A 15,914-nucleotide genomic window follows, 5' to 3' on the forward strand; every position below is an offset into this window, starting at 1 on the left:
TAATTATTTTTCTGGGTGTAACTTTTTGAATTATTGAGGGTTTATTTCGCAGTAAAATGTTATTGAGGGTTTTTTTTTTTGCATCAGTGAGGGTTTAGATCGCCAATAATTAATGAGGGTTCAAACCCGTCAGTAATGCAATTTTCAATTGGTTACTAATTTGATGAATTCTTGTAGTGTCCACGGTTCAGCGCTTTGATATAGGAGAGCATGATTTGCAATTCAACTGTTTCCATGAGTTCAGGAAGTGGTGTTATTCATTTCAATCCCACATCATTTCGTAGTTTGAAAGTGGTGTTATTTTATATGCTATGTGTCCTCTACTTCCTTTGGATCTTCAATTTTTTACCATCATACAAACTGATGCTTTTTATTTGATAATTGGGAGTCGGTGAGTGTCGAGTATACAAGCTATGCAACTTTTTTTTGCCTAATATCACAATTATTATTATGAATTAATCAAACATGCTTTGTGTTTCATATTGCTCCATTCAAAACTCATTTGGATAGAAATCAATGTAATGATGTAATGTAATTGGTCTATTTGGGTAACAGAACTTGAATTAATCAAACATGCAAGTTTATTGAACGTTTGTTGAAGATTTCTTCATGCATAACATCACTACCACAATTTTGAGTTTTAATAGCGCCCATTTAATAGAACTTCTTTAAAAAATGCTATTAAAAATTCAAACAGAGGTTAACAAAAGCACTTTTTCGTTGGCAGCTATTATGGGGCATCCCCTATAATATCGTTTTATGAGTAACGCTATTTTAATGTACCAGCGAAATATTCTAATAGCGTTTGTTGGCTAAATGCTATCATAGATGAATACTGCTTTGTTAGCACTCTTTGAAGAAACGCTATTTTAAAGGCTATAAATATGCGGGTTTTTTTTAAAATAAAAAGATGCGCAACATATATTTTTTATTTCGCTCTCAATCTCACTCCCCCATAACTCCACACAATTTTCCATTTTGTAACTCACTCACGCACTCAAAGTTCTTCTTCCAACCCACTAACTCACTCACCTGAAGCCTTCTTCCATCGTACCATACTCACTCACAAAATCACCATCGTAGACAGAACACCTAAAAGCTAAACCGATTGAACCCTACAAACATAATTAAGGGTTTCTGAAACAAAAGGGCTCCTTTGTGCGCGTTCATCTTCAAGCTTTACTCTCTGGAAAATTTTGGGTAATCACCGTACTTTACTTCCTTTGTCGTTGGCTTAATCGTTATTATCTAATTCTCTTATTATAATACCTAATTTGGAGAAAAACATGAAAACTAGGAAGTGGATTTGTAAATTGAAATGGAAAGATAATCTGAAAAACCCTTTGTTCCAAATTTCGTGTTGTCTCATAGTTAGGTTTTTCCCTCTTTTGAATTCTGAGGATAAGATTTAGGTCATTTGATTTTACTAAATTCTTTCCATCTTTTGAACTTAGAAGAAATGTGATTTTTCTGAAATTATTTTAAGTTGTGTATTGCTAAATATTCTAAAGAGTGGCGTTCTGATTATCTTATCAATACAATTGTGAAGGTTGTAGTGTTTTAACATTGTACCAAATGGATATTGGGATGCCTTGAAACTCTAATGTATACATGAATTGATAATTGTGTGTACATGTCATTTAAAATGATTTGATTTAATGTATTAATCGAATTCTATGTGAGGCTAGTGGTGAACACAATCATTGAGAAAAAGGTAAATATTTTTCCTTTCCTTCCACGTTTCGGTAGTGTAGTTGTGGCTGCTTGGAATTGGTCTTCAGTTTGTGCATCTGGTGTGTTCTGCTAACGTTGCAGGGATGTTTGGAGTGAAACAACATGCAGAATTCTGCAGTAGTGGATCAGATTTGTGTTGTTTTGTTGTCTCTGTTCTGTTTTAGGGTGGGAGTGATCTAGCATTGCTTGTGGTGTTTCATCATTTGGAGTCAATTGGGGGTTCACTTGTGTCGATTTTCTGATCTGCCAGTAGTGTTGGTTCGAGGGCGGCGAATTCGGATTATGTTACCTCTTCATAATCTACTTCAATATGTACAATAAATTGGTACTTATCACTCCCTTTACTCCTATTCTTTTCATAAGATCCATTTCTTAATGTTATTTTGTGTAATTATTGTTTTGTTTATTTTATTTTATTATTTTATGATGCTTGTTTGCATTGTGAAACATTGTATGCAGCAGTGATGAAAATTTTGAATAGGAGCATTTAGGGTTTTGAACTTGGTGTGATTTTCGTTGTAGGTTTTGAAGGTTTGTCTTTTCCTTGTGACTGTGATTGTAGTTGAATTTGCTATTGGAACTATTCTTGTAACCTTTGTGTGGGTTTTGTAAGGGAGCTAAATCTATTATTAGTTATGTTTTTATTAATAATCAAGTTGATTGTGTGTGCTTGTGTGTGTGTTATTTGTTTGCATCTTGCAGCGATATCACCACTCGCTGTCGTGCATACTTTGGAGACCAATATTAGTCCTAAATACAATTGTTTTTTCTTTACTCCGACACTCCTTACACCGGTGTCCGACACCTATATAACACTCATACGAGACATATCAGACAACTGAGACATTTTTCTGAAACATTTTTTCTCTCTCTTGCTTCCACACAACATAGATACAAAAGTTAAATATATGTTGATAAATGTTCTATAATTAAGTCCTTGAAATACCCATTGTCTCATTTCAGATGACTTGGAGATGACACTATTTCTGTAGTAATTTTAGTTACAAAGATCTTCAAAAAGTAAGTTTCATACTCTTTCATTTTTAAGGATTTAAGCGTTTACACTGACATTATTTTGTACTTCTTAGAAGCTTATTTTGGATTTAAATTTTGGTTTCTAATATTGATTTGAGAGATCTGGTTTTTTTTAAATTATACTTAGTTCATATTAAAAACTAAAACACATTGCTTACAACATTTTCGGTCTGTAACAACGGCTGAAAAGCGTTGCCTGATTCGTTAAAAGCGTTGCCATATCTTACGACAATGCTTTTTCAGCGTTGTAGTCTAAGGCGTTGCCTTTTCTTCTAACAAAGGTATTATTGTATATAGGTAATTGCAACAGATAAAGGCCGTTGCCATAGCCGTTAAAGAGAAAAGATATAACCGTTGCCATTGATTCTAGAAAGTAAAATTAACTGTTGTTGTTAGCAACACTCTAAATTCTATGCTATTAATGAGAACAACTAAAAAAGTTGCCATTGAGTTTTGAGAACAATTTAATACTATATTACTTAACAGTTAACATGAATCAAATATTTATACGTAAAATGAACCAAATTAAATATCAAACTAAAATCAATCGGTTTCATAATGTATATCAACAATTTGGCATTTCCTTTAATGTATTACATCAAAGAAACTAGGAATTACTTTTATTAAGCAAACACCATTAAATAAGCTCTATATAACTAATAATGTTGATCCAATATAAAATATGAGTACTTAGACCTTAGTATCATACACCAATCAATTCAAATCACATTCCCTTTACTTTGATGTACACATAACCAAGTATCCATCTTCAAGTTTTCATCTTCAAGTCTGCATATTAGCTTTTAATCTTAACCTACAAGAAATAAAAAGAATCATCTAATGACAGAGTTAATCAAGAAAATAAAATAAATAAAATCTATGTGATGAAAGAAACTAACCATCAGGAAAATAAATAAAGAAGGAATATCTAATTATCATGATATATATGTCATATCTAATTATCTAACAAGTAAATTGATGAAGGGACAAAACCACTTAGCTTAACTTAGAGACTATAGTTTATCTTCTAATAATTACTTATAATAAGACCATATTCTGATAGCTATACTAATGGTATATTAGCCATTGAATATTTCAACTTTTCTAGAGTAACCAAACTAATCAAATGCACCAGCACGGGAAACTTAATAAACACGACATAATGAACAAACCTGATTCGCTAGAGATGCGGAGTCGATCCAAATGTTTAGTGAAGAATCTGCAGAGAAATCTGAAGCGTAAGAGATTCCACGAGAAAGTTCAAAGTTAGTTTAGAATTCTCATTTTCATTTAGCCAAACTTAAATATCACAATGCTTATTCTCATATCATAGCATGGTGTACTAATCAAGAAAAAAGGTAGAAAAAGGAAAAAAAATCATTCAACTTAAAATCAAATCAGAATCAACTTAACCTAGAAAATGACAATTGCTTAAGAAAAGTTAAGAATCAACTTAAATTTATTAGCAATAAAATAACAACATCAACAATGAGGTTAAAATTATTACAACTACTTCAGAGCAAAGGTTTCTTGACCAAAACATATGTACAAAAGTAACACACATCTACTACAAACATCCAGCAATACTAGCCTAAACCGACCCTCACATACCACTCCAGCACCAAAGGACCTCCAATATCTCCTCCAACAAGAACTGATACACCAATCAACACTTGAAGATGATGAAACAACTAAAAATCAACAAGAAAAGTTAATAAACAACTTAAAATCAAATCAAATGTATCTAAATTAACCTATAAATATCAAAATTAAGAATCAACTTAAAATTAGTAAGCAAAATTAAGAATTAAATTAACATCAAAGCAGAAAATCAAATCCCTATATAGAGATACGGCAAAATAGATACGGAAAAACAATCCGACCAAGAACCAATCAGCCCCTAAACAAATAAACACCTGACAATCCAACCAATTTATAATCTCATATACTTAAAATGATACTATCTCCAACTAACCAACTTGTAGTAGAAAACTAGTTAAAGTATAAGGACTGGCAAACATTGAAGAGATTTCGAAATAAAGAACAAATAACTTGCCTTTTCATGCTTAATTGTGTGAGTTAGCAGAAGAATAACTTGACCCCCAAAACCTGCTCCAATTTTCCTAAAATATTAAACGTTACATCAATCACCCATAATTAAAAAAAAAAAAAAAAAAAAAAAAAAACAGAAATGGAAGAAGTTGAAGCATAAAAACACCTACATTTTTCGATTGATGTTGAATCGATCGAGGAAGTGAAACTCCATGAATCAAATATGTGCTCTATCAGTGAAGAAGATGGTGAAACAGCTCAAAATCAGCAAGACAAGTTAATAAGGAAAAGGAACTGCATACCGCAAAATAGAATCAACATAGCATTAAATCAGAAAATCAAATCCCTAAACAAAGAGATAAGACAAAATAGATACGGAAAAAGAACTACATACCACAGATTCACGAGAAACTATAAATCAATACAAACATATAAAAAAGTTACAAAGCACACCCTTATCGTAGAAAGAGAACTAGAATGAAGAAAATCTGAAACATATCATATACACATAGATTAAAGAATAAAGACTATATTCCGTTGTGAGACTTTTTAGTTGTGGCTTAGACATTTGATTGTTAGATACTACAATACTTTAGTTGTGAGACTATTATTGAAAAGGGAAAATAAAAAATATAAACACAATTAAAAATGTGTTACTTCAATCATCCACAACAAAACAAACAAAAAATCTTGAAGTTAAGTTCGGTCTAGGTGCCTAACTTAAACACCACAATTCTCACTTCATATCATTTTATACTAATCAATTATGATGGCTTTTGGATCTCTCTTTGGACTGCCACTAGCAAAGCCATGTCAAACATGTGTAGCTAACAAAAAGATTTGAAAGAAAAAAGGTAAATAATAATAACAATCATTCAACTCAATATCTTCAAGGTTCGAATCACAGGATTATAAGGGTAACATCGTCAATGCCACCACAATCTAACATGGACCATCCATAATTTCTACGTCGACATAGCTTCATCCAAGCCCCTCTAGAAAATGAAGTAAATTAGATTGTGGTAAGTAGTTAAATTATATATTTATGGATAATAGAACATACTATGTTAGATAATTCGTAAATGATCAAGAAACCTCAAAATATAAAAACTGATGCAATTTCTGAAAGAGAAACGACACATATACAACATTACAGAGAAGTGAAGAGAGAACCATACCTAAGTAGCTTCAACATCAGCAAAGTCCTACGGCCGCTTTCCATTGAATTTCATTCCTTAGATAATTTCTTTCGACAAAACAACCACCTGATGCAATGTAAATCAACATTCTAGAAAGTTATTTGATCTGTAATTAGATTGCTCGTACCCAAACTATAAGAGTGAAGTGGACTACAAGATTACTACTAAATCATGCTTACTTTAACATATGTACTTAAGAATTTAAGGTACTTATTAAAAAAAATTCCAGATTTGAATTGTTTGTGCTTCATTAATAATAAATAACTATGAGAAACTTACCAAATCACAGTTCTAAACAAATAGAAACCTCCATATGACCGTTGTCTGGGTCAAAATTGTACCTTCTGTAATTTAGGGATTGCAGCGAGAACACTCTGAAGTGCAGCCACAAACTCTTATTCTAAAGACGAGCATATTCACGAGTCGTCTTTTCACACTCCTCTGGAGAGTCGGAGCGTCGTGGACAGAGAAATCTGAAGAAAAATCAAAGTCAGTTCAGAACTTTCATTTTCATCCAGCCAAACATAAATATGACAATTCTTATTCTCATTTCATATCATAATCTACTAATCAACAAAAAAAGCAGAGAAAGGAAGAAAATTTCAATTGCATCAAATCACAAGAGTATAATTTCAATTTCAATTGCAACAAAAAAAGGAGAGAAATAAGGTTGCATCAATAAATTAGAAACTAATAAATCTTAGTGTCAACTTAAAACCAATAAGCCAAACATAAACATCAGAAAATGAAGAAATTGTTAATTTCATCAAATTAGATCAACTTAAAACCAAATCAGAATCAATCTAAAAATGTCAATTGCTTAAGCAAAGTTAAGAATCAACTTAAAAGTTAAAATCAAATTAGAAATATCAATTGCATCAAGTCGGAATTAACCTAGGCTTATCAAATGATAATCAGATTTAGTTTCAAATCAGCTTAACTTAACATCACAATAAATCTAGAAATATCAAATCAGAACTAACCTAAAAATTTCAAAGTTAAGAATCAACTAAAAATCAGTATGAAAATTGAAGAATCAACTTAGCATCAAATAAGAAAATTAAAACCCTAAACATTGTAGCTATTGCAAAATAGATACCCAAAGGAACTACATACCACATATATGAACGATTCGCGAGAGATGGATACAGGAGATTGAGATTCACAAATTCGTGTGGAGAAATCAATAGAGATACAAATTCCATCTCAAAGCCATTTGAATGGAATTCAATTGTGATGAAGAATTTGATAAGTACGATGGTAATGAAAAACGTTTATGATGAAGATGTGAGGGTGAAAGCGGTGGAATGATTCTGACGAATAAGCGATTTTGATTAAGCGATTTTGATGGAGCGATACTGATTAAGCGGTTATGTGAGTGTGAAGTGAAAAATAGATCTGAAATAAAAAGATGAAAAGTATAAAATAAAAGAATTAAAAAGTGAAAATAATATAATTAAGTAGTATTAAAAATAAAACATTTTTCTGATTATTAGAGAAAACAACTAACACTACACCAATTAAAATTTGTTGTCTTAGCCATATTACATAACGGTTTTTTCTTGGTCTTTAAAAGTGGCATTGCAGTAGATCATAATTGTTGTAGTGTTAAGATCCTTGATTGATTAATTCATTGATTCAAACTTGTCAAATTTAAGGACAGAATACCTAGATCCTTGATTCATATTCATAGTTATCAAGTTTTTTACCTTATGAATGTACAACTTATTCCACTAAAAGATATGTTCACATTGCAACATATCTTTTTTTTTCTTCTCTTTTCATTGTAAGTTGTTTTACTTAATTGAACCCATGTCCGACAGGAAGGATAGAAATTTTCTATGGGGAATGGAATGTTCTACATGGTACTAACTTCTAAAACTGTAGAGAAAATATGGTGAATGTCTTTAAAACACCTTGGAGCCTAGATTACATTCACAAAACCTTATACCTTCTAAATTATACTTAGTTCATCAACTGTGATTTCTGCAACTGCTAATTTTTACTGCTTGTTTTGTCTATGTGAACATTGTCATTACTCTTAAAGTAATGATATGATTTGTGATTGTTCTTTGCAACTCAAAGTTGATAAGATTAAGCTAATTGAAGTATTTGGTACATATGAATCTTAATTTTCAAGTGTAATTGTTGTGTATGTACAATAAATCTCCAATGTACAATGGGTTTATTAGGTTTGTGAGTGCTATTAATGAAATGTGACTGATGTAATTTTGCTTTTATGATGAGGGATGTCATTTCCATACTTGTAATTGGAATTTGAGTTGTATTTTGTTTTTAGGTTCTTTTATAATAAATGAATTATATAATGTTTTTTTTTATGATTAAAGCAGGTGATTTTTATGATTAATGAAATTGATTTTTTTAAAAATATTTACTTTCTATTATATCAAAATTTATATATTTTTTTATATAAAAAAGGCCTACGATAGCACTCTTTTTAAAAATAAAAATAAAAACTATTAAATCCATTTGAAAAAGACTCACTAAACTCCGCACCGAAGTTGGAATGATAGCACTTCGAGGGAAGATGCTATTAAAGACATGCACTTTTAATAGCGTTTTAAAAGTGCTATTAAATGTTGTATGCTTACAATAGCGGGGGCTTCAATAGCACTTTTAAGTGCTATCAAAGGCTAAAAAAAGTGCTATTATATCCATTTTTTGGCATATAGAGAATTTCCACGCGTTTGTGAATTGATACTGAAGGTGTTTTTGGATTTTGGTTTTGTTTTTGTTTTAGATACAGTTGTAGAGAGTGTAAGAAGAGCTCTTCAATACAATGATATTGGTATTGATGTAAGCAAATTTTGTTTTTGGATTCCTAATTGTATTTGGATTCATACATGGTTTAGAAAATAATTTTGTTTCCGCTTATATGTATACAATAAAGCGATTAAACAATTTGCTGAAGAAGGCATGTCCAGTTGATAAAAATTACTATAGCATTTTTAAGGCTAAAATATGGTTTTAGTCCCTGCAAATATGCCTCGTTTTGGTTTTAGTCCCTATAAAAAAAAAATTGTTTTTGGTCCCTGCAAAATTTTTTGTTTTTGAAAATAGTCATTGACCCCACTTTTGTGATGATTTGCATACGTGATACATTATAGCTGAACTAATTTTGTAGTTTTTGGTCCCTGCAAAATATTTTGTTTTTAAAAAAGGTCCCTGCAAAATTTTTTTGTTTTTGAAAATAGTCCCTCAGGGACTATTTTCAAAAACAAAAAAATTTTGCAGGGATCAAAAACAATTTTTTTTTTTTTTTTACAGGAACTAAAACCAAAACGAGACATATTTGCAGGGACTAAAACCATATTTTAGTCCATTTTTAATACAACAACAACAATCAAATCTTATCATATCAAGTGGTTCGGCTACAAGGATGAAAAAGATCGGTCCCCATTTATGTTGAAAGATTAATTAGGGATAACAAAATTCAACAACAAAAATGTGAAGATGATATGTTAACTATATAGTTTATAATGTTAACCTTCACCCAAGAAAACAAAAATATGGTAACAATGATGTCTCTCACGGTAAAAAAGATAGTAACCGTACTTTACTATTTTATAGTGAAACTCAAATTAACTTTTGAGAAGGTTTTTGGTCTTGATATTTATGGACAAAGTTGATACACTGGTACTGCAAGCACACCTTGATAAGGTTTATCTACTATTCCCTTTTCTTCCACAAAGAAAGCATGTTGTTTCTTATTCAAATAAAATTTCTTAATTGATCCAAGGACTTAAGTGTAATTGTTCATCCCTTTTCCTATATATTCCGACGGCCAACAACACTTTCAACACAAACCAACTCCATTTGAAAACTTCTTCCTCTCTCATTACCTTTTGAATGAATGAAAAAGAAAAAGAAAGCTAAAATTCCTACCATTCAACAACCATGATTTACACTATCTCTTTTAATTACAAAACTCCTATCTCCCTCCTCTATAAAATCCACTAAATTATTTTTAGATGGAAGAGATCTCAATATATATTTTAACCACCGAGTCCTATGAATCAATGTTTGAATTGATAGAGAGGTAAACAATTTTGAACCTATTGGATGAATAAATGGGTAAAAGTGTTAATTGAAAAAAATAGGAATGGAATGCCTTAATTAACTTAATATATAATGATCTCTTATTTGTTTTGTTATCTATGACTAAATATTACTTAGAATTCTCAGTCCTATGATTTAATTCAATGTTGTCTTGATGGTTAAGTTCTGTAAGTGCTCTTAGAATGGTAAAAATAATTAGGTGTAACGGCAAATCGTCTAGGAGTTAGTTCTATGAACACTTCTTTAATTGGTGACAACTAAGGTACCCATGGAAAAATGATGGGTAATTTATTTCAACCAATGAACATTCACATTTTTAATTTTAGGTGGTATCCATGAACTATATATCTTGACCCCACCAATAAATTGTTCATTTTCATTGATTGAGAGGTAAATTACCCACCGTTCTTCAAAAGTAATAAAAACAGTGATCGGCTACACAAAGTTCTTTGGCAAGATGAGATTCATCATAGTAAGTCAGGAATCATGATAAGATTCGTGTCTAAAATGGATACATACAATAAGTAAAAACAGTAAAGTTCAGTTTTGTTTAAAATAAAATGAGTACTTGTATCAAGATTCATATCACCAACTACTCAAACTAAACATAGAAAAGTAAAAACCAAAAAAAAAACTATAAGAAAAATAGAAACCGATTAGGATATTATTGTTTTAATTGTTTAATTATTTATTTGTTTGTTTGAAGTGTTTCAATTATCGGATTTGTTGGTTTGGGTGAAGATCCTCTCCATTTGACAAAATAAATGTAGTTTTGCAAGTTAGAGAGAGATAGACAAAAAAAATAGATGGTGGGTCCTACCACTAAGTGGGTCCCATCATCATTAATTATATTTTACCTTTTTCAAGATTTTATGTGTCTTTATCTTTCCAAATTGAAGAAATTGAGAAACACATAAATGGAGAGGATCCTAACCCTGTTGGTTTAGAGTTGAGAAGTTAGAGGTTTTTGGTAATTTGAAGAGGGAAGCGTATTTTATTAATTTAGAAGTGGAGGATAATTTAGTGAGGATAGTAGTAACTTTAATGAATTAAGAGAAAAGAATAGAAGTAATTGGTAAAAAAGGGAGTTTAGGTGACTTAAATGGAGTAGCTTTATTTTTATGAGTAAGAATAATGACTAAACCCAATATGAGATAAGAGAACAAGCATAATTCGTGTGGATATATAAGAGCAAAACAAAGAGAAAGAGAAAGAAAGAGAAAGAAGATCTAAAGGGAAAAAATAAGGGAAAGCTTGGAGGACTAAAGTGAAGGGGTAGATTGAAGCTTAGGAGGGAAGATTATTTTCACCATCTAAAACTTATGAGCGATTGTGTGGTTTTTAGACTATGTGTGTTCTTGCATTTTCATGAAATTGTTGTTACTTTAAGTTGAATTTCGTGCTCCATTTATTGTGGTTATTTTGAGTATAGTAAAAGTGATAAAATCAAGTTGTTGCATTAAAATAACCACAATAATTGAAGCACAAACAACTTATATCAACAACAAATTCATGAAAACTTAAGAACACACATAATCCACAACCGCACAATTGTTCATAAGTTCTAGATGTCGAAAATAATCTTCCCTTTTATCTTTATATCTAATCCAAAGGTACATTTGCAAACAAAACTTCCAAAACCCTAAACCTCTTTTTCTTGGCGGCAATTACATAGGTTAAATGACATCACACGGTTTGCTAAGTACAATTAGTGCATATGTTCAAATTCAAATTTCCCCCAAAACACTCCAACTAACCCAATTCATATAAGCCTTCCATCTCCCAACTACACATATTCAATGATGTATATTTTCCATTGAGCAACTACTACCCATACAGCAATTACTAATGCACCTAATCTCTGCCTCCATATAAACGAAACAAATGAGTTCCTTTTTTTTTCTACCCGTATCTCTCACAGCAAGTGTAAAACCATGGGTCACTAATAAAGTCTGCACTCTTATTATTGTTTAGTTATCTTTTGCGTGAATGTTTTCATATATCTGTTTTTTTGTTTGTTTTTGTGCCAGCACCCTTGATTCCAAATCATGTATCTGAGTTGGACAAGATTATCAATGAGTTGCGGTGAAATATAGGACCTATCTCATAGAGTTTGATGTTGAATGAAGATTTATATCCATATGATTGTTGATCTTACATTCAAACAATTCTACCGATTATTCGGTTGGGCTTGACATGTTTGTGGGAAAGCAGATGTTGTTTAAGGTTGAGGTTATGATAATTTGCTTCTTAACTGGCGCAATTATGCCATAAAGAGAGTCGCCGATAACGCTGAAGCTGGGCAAGAATCTACGGAAAAACCCCTTAAGCTCAAAGTTGTCAAGTCTTTTTATTCTTTTTTTTTTTGTCACCGTCTTTCAAGGCTTGTATGAATATTAAGTTTACTTTGTTGTCATCTATGTTGTGCACTATGTTTCCTATCACATGGTTGTGAACTGTGTTATCCTTTTTTTGTATTGAATGGTGCACCAATTTATATCACATGTATTTTGAAATTTTGGCTTCAGTTCAGTTTAATTACATCAGCATTAAACTTAAAAATGATGTATCCGTTGCCCAATTCAAATTGTTAATTAACCATATGAAGGTGAAAAATGTACTCTTTGTTGCAAATGCTATGTTAATCTCTTTGCTTTCTTTGCTTAACTTTTTTAAAAGTTTTGAGAACATACTTTGACCACATGCTTTCCTAACATACATCATCAAAGTTGACAACATGCATCCTTCAAGTTCCATATTGATTCAGTGTGTGCTAATAAGGCATCCGTATGAAAAAGTAATCTAAATTGCATAAAATCTAACCATTGAGAAAATAAAGATTTATTATGTGACATAGTAGGTGTAGATATTGAAAACATTTATTTTGTATGGTGCTCAAGATAAATTGGGACTAAACAACGCTAAAAGAATAGATTAATTAATAAGGTTAACCGTGTCTATACATGCTGTCACGTGGCCATCTCATTACTACTGTTGGTAGCAGTTGCTTCTTAAATTGGTTGCTCATGGCAATTGTAGCATCTATCATACCTTGATAGCGTGAATGTAATAAATAAGCAGGTTGTTCATGTCAATATATAATGCCATATGAGCTTTGAGCTTAGCAAGGTACAAACAAATCCATTACATGAGACAAACGTGAGTGTGGTGTGTGTTACCTATTGTATAGGTATCGCAGGGTAGGAATATATCAGCCTTAAAGTTGCCCAACAATAGGGGAATCATCCATGAAGCTGTTTGTGCATTGTCTAGAAATTTTGCTAATAGATGAAGATGATCTTTATATTAATAGTACTTCGAACGTAGTGTTTAAACAAGTATTCTGTAATTAGAATATATGTACTAAAAAATAATGACATTAAAATTATAAGTTATAATTGAACTATTGAATTTTGCTTTGACCTACTACATTTTGAATGTATATGACCCGTGCGGCAGCACGGGTGGAAAGTCTAGTTTACCTCTTAATCCAATTAAGTTAGCCTCCTAAGCTTCAATCTAGCTCTTCACTTTAGTCCTTCAAACTTTCTTCCTTTTCTTCTATATTGCGTTATTTTCTCTATTGCCTCTGTTTGTAAAACTTACCAAATGATTTCTTAACCCTTAAGCTGTGAATACTATTACACTTGCATATCATCAAAAAATGGGCTTGGTTCACTTAACTCTTATTGGGTTTAGTCATTACTCTTATTCATAAAAATAACACTACATATTTACTTCACTAAAATCCTCTTTTTACTATTTACTTCTATTCTATTCATTTCTCAAAGTTGCTACTAACCTCATTAAATAATCTTCCACTCATAAATGACTAAAATGCCATTGACTCTCAAATTACTAAAATACCCATAATCCCTCCATTACTAATAAAACACAATTAATCCAATAATTCAAACACATCAAATAAAAATATAAATAAAAAAACAATTAATAATAATTGTCATACCCACCCTGATCAGTCTTTGACATTTCGGTGAAAATTCGGCAGAGAGGTATTTTAAAATATCTCATTTTTTTTTATTTTGAGTCGGCCTCTCTTCTCTCTTTATTTTCTTTTTATTTCATTATTTAATTTCCATCTTTTATTAGTTTTAACTTTAATTTTGATTTTAAAATTAGTTACTATTTTATATTTAATAATGTTTATTTTCTGTTTTTGTCCAATAATGTCAATGAGTTCGAAAATTTCCAGCAAGGGTCCAAAAATATTTTTTTCATACGGCTCATATTCAGACAGTTTCATAGGGTCAAACTTTTTGTTTCCAAATCCAGTAACACGATTGCTGCCTTTGCAAGTTGTTTCCTTATTCTCTTCCAAGTTCCAACCCTAATGCTATAAAATCACAACCTGCACAACACAAAAAAAAAAAAAAAAAACAGAGAGGAGAGAAGCCAGAATCGCACAACACAAAAAGCCAGAATCGCACAACACAAGAAGCAGATTGGACACACAGCGAAGCGCACGAGAAGCAGAACACAGAAAGCCAGAATCGCATCCCAAAGGCGCACTAACAACACGCAGGCAGATTGTAACTGTAACACCCCGTATTCCCAACATAAAAATTTCATAAATTAATCAGAGTAAAACACCTTAAACGGAATGTTACACTTCTTTTCTTAAAAATCACAAATGGAATAATTAAATAATTATCCTTCAAATTTCAACTACGTAATAATTAAAACTTTGCAGCGGAATTAATTCAACGACAATAAAAGCTTCAACAACATGTTCCAAAATTGACACATAAAGGAATGATAAACATAGCAACAATTTCCCATCCCGTTACGTATCAGAGCCCTAAGACACTTGAGCCACCACTCCTACTAATCTTTATTACCTGCAAGTTACCCATACAAAGGGCAACATTTTCAAGCAGAAGGGGTGAGATTCACAATCAATAATAATAATATTTAATTCATCAAATGCATCTAACAACTTAAACTCCATCAATTAGTAATAATAATTCTTTTAACGACTCCTAAACCATATCATGTACTCATCATATCAACAGTCATGACTCGATATCATAAACAACATCATAACAGCATCATTTAACTTCATAATCAACATCTTAATCATAATCATATAACATCATACTCATAATTCGTATACAACATGACAACTTTATAATCAATGACATAAACAACGTAACAACATCATATTCATAGTTCATATACAACATAACAACATCATTAATTCGTATTAACATTCTCCACCAAGCACCTTATTAACAACTCATGAATAGAGGACAACTTAGCAACTATACGTAACATCATCATTTCATAATAATAATTATTCATCAAACATTCCATTAGCAATTCATGAATAAAAGACAACTTATCAACTCAACATAACCATCATCAAGTACATTTAACAACTCATAGATAACATCACATAATCATCATCACAACATTCATAATCATCATCACGACATTCATAATCATCATCATGTAACATCATAACAACCTCATATTCAACACCATAAACAGTCATCATAACATCGTAATCAATATCATAAACATCTTCTCATAATAATATAGACGACACAACATAACCATCACATCATAACAATATAAACAACTACATATATTCAACAATAATGTTCTTACTTCTTTAACTTTAGTAACACTTACTAATTCAACCAACAACGACGATAACAACAAGATTCAACAACAACGACAACAACTCACTCAACAACGACGAGAACAACTTAATCAACAACAACAACTATTATCCAATATATGTATATATTTCATAATCAACAACATCATCAATAACATGGCAATTCAAAC

The 15,914-nt window shown here is 31.1% G+C and overlaps 2 long non-coding RNA genes across 3 annotated transcripts; both read right to left on the reverse strand.

Moving 5' to 3' along the window:
- Nucleotides 1–3,294: 3,294 nt before the first annotated feature.
- Nucleotides 3,295–4,466, reverse strand: LOC25494415 (uncharacterized). 2 transcript variants are annotated; one of them, XR_003011540.1, is made up of 3 exons: nucleotides 4,381–4,466; nucleotides 3,942–3,988; nucleotides 3,295–3,583 (listed from the first exon to the last, which is right to left on the reverse strand). It is a non-coding gene; the product is annotated as an uncharacterized lncRNA (long non-coding RNA). The 2 variants fall into 2 exon arrangements; XR_003011541.1 differs by having other exon boundaries at nucleotides 3,942–4,000; nucleotides 4,381–4,460.
- Nucleotides 4,467–4,819: 353 nt separating this feature from the next.
- Nucleotides 4,820–7,427, reverse strand: LOC112421296 (uncharacterized). The gene is made up of 5 exons (XR_003011539.2): nucleotides 7,137–7,427; nucleotides 6,300–6,493; nucleotides 6,000–6,086; nucleotides 4,992–5,816; nucleotides 4,820–4,892 (listed from the first exon to the last, which is right to left on the reverse strand). It is a non-coding gene; the product is annotated as an uncharacterized lncRNA (long non-coding RNA).
- Nucleotides 7,428–15,914: the final 8,487 nt, after the last annotated feature.

This window comes from Medicago truncatula, chromosome 7, assembly GCF_003473485.1.
Source record: "Medicago truncatula cultivar Jemalong A17 chromosome 7, MtrunA17r5.0-ANR, whole genome shotgun sequence".
NCBI classification, from domain to species: domain Eukaryota; kingdom Viridiplantae; phylum Streptophyta; class Magnoliopsida; order Fabales; family Fabaceae; genus Medicago; species Medicago truncatula.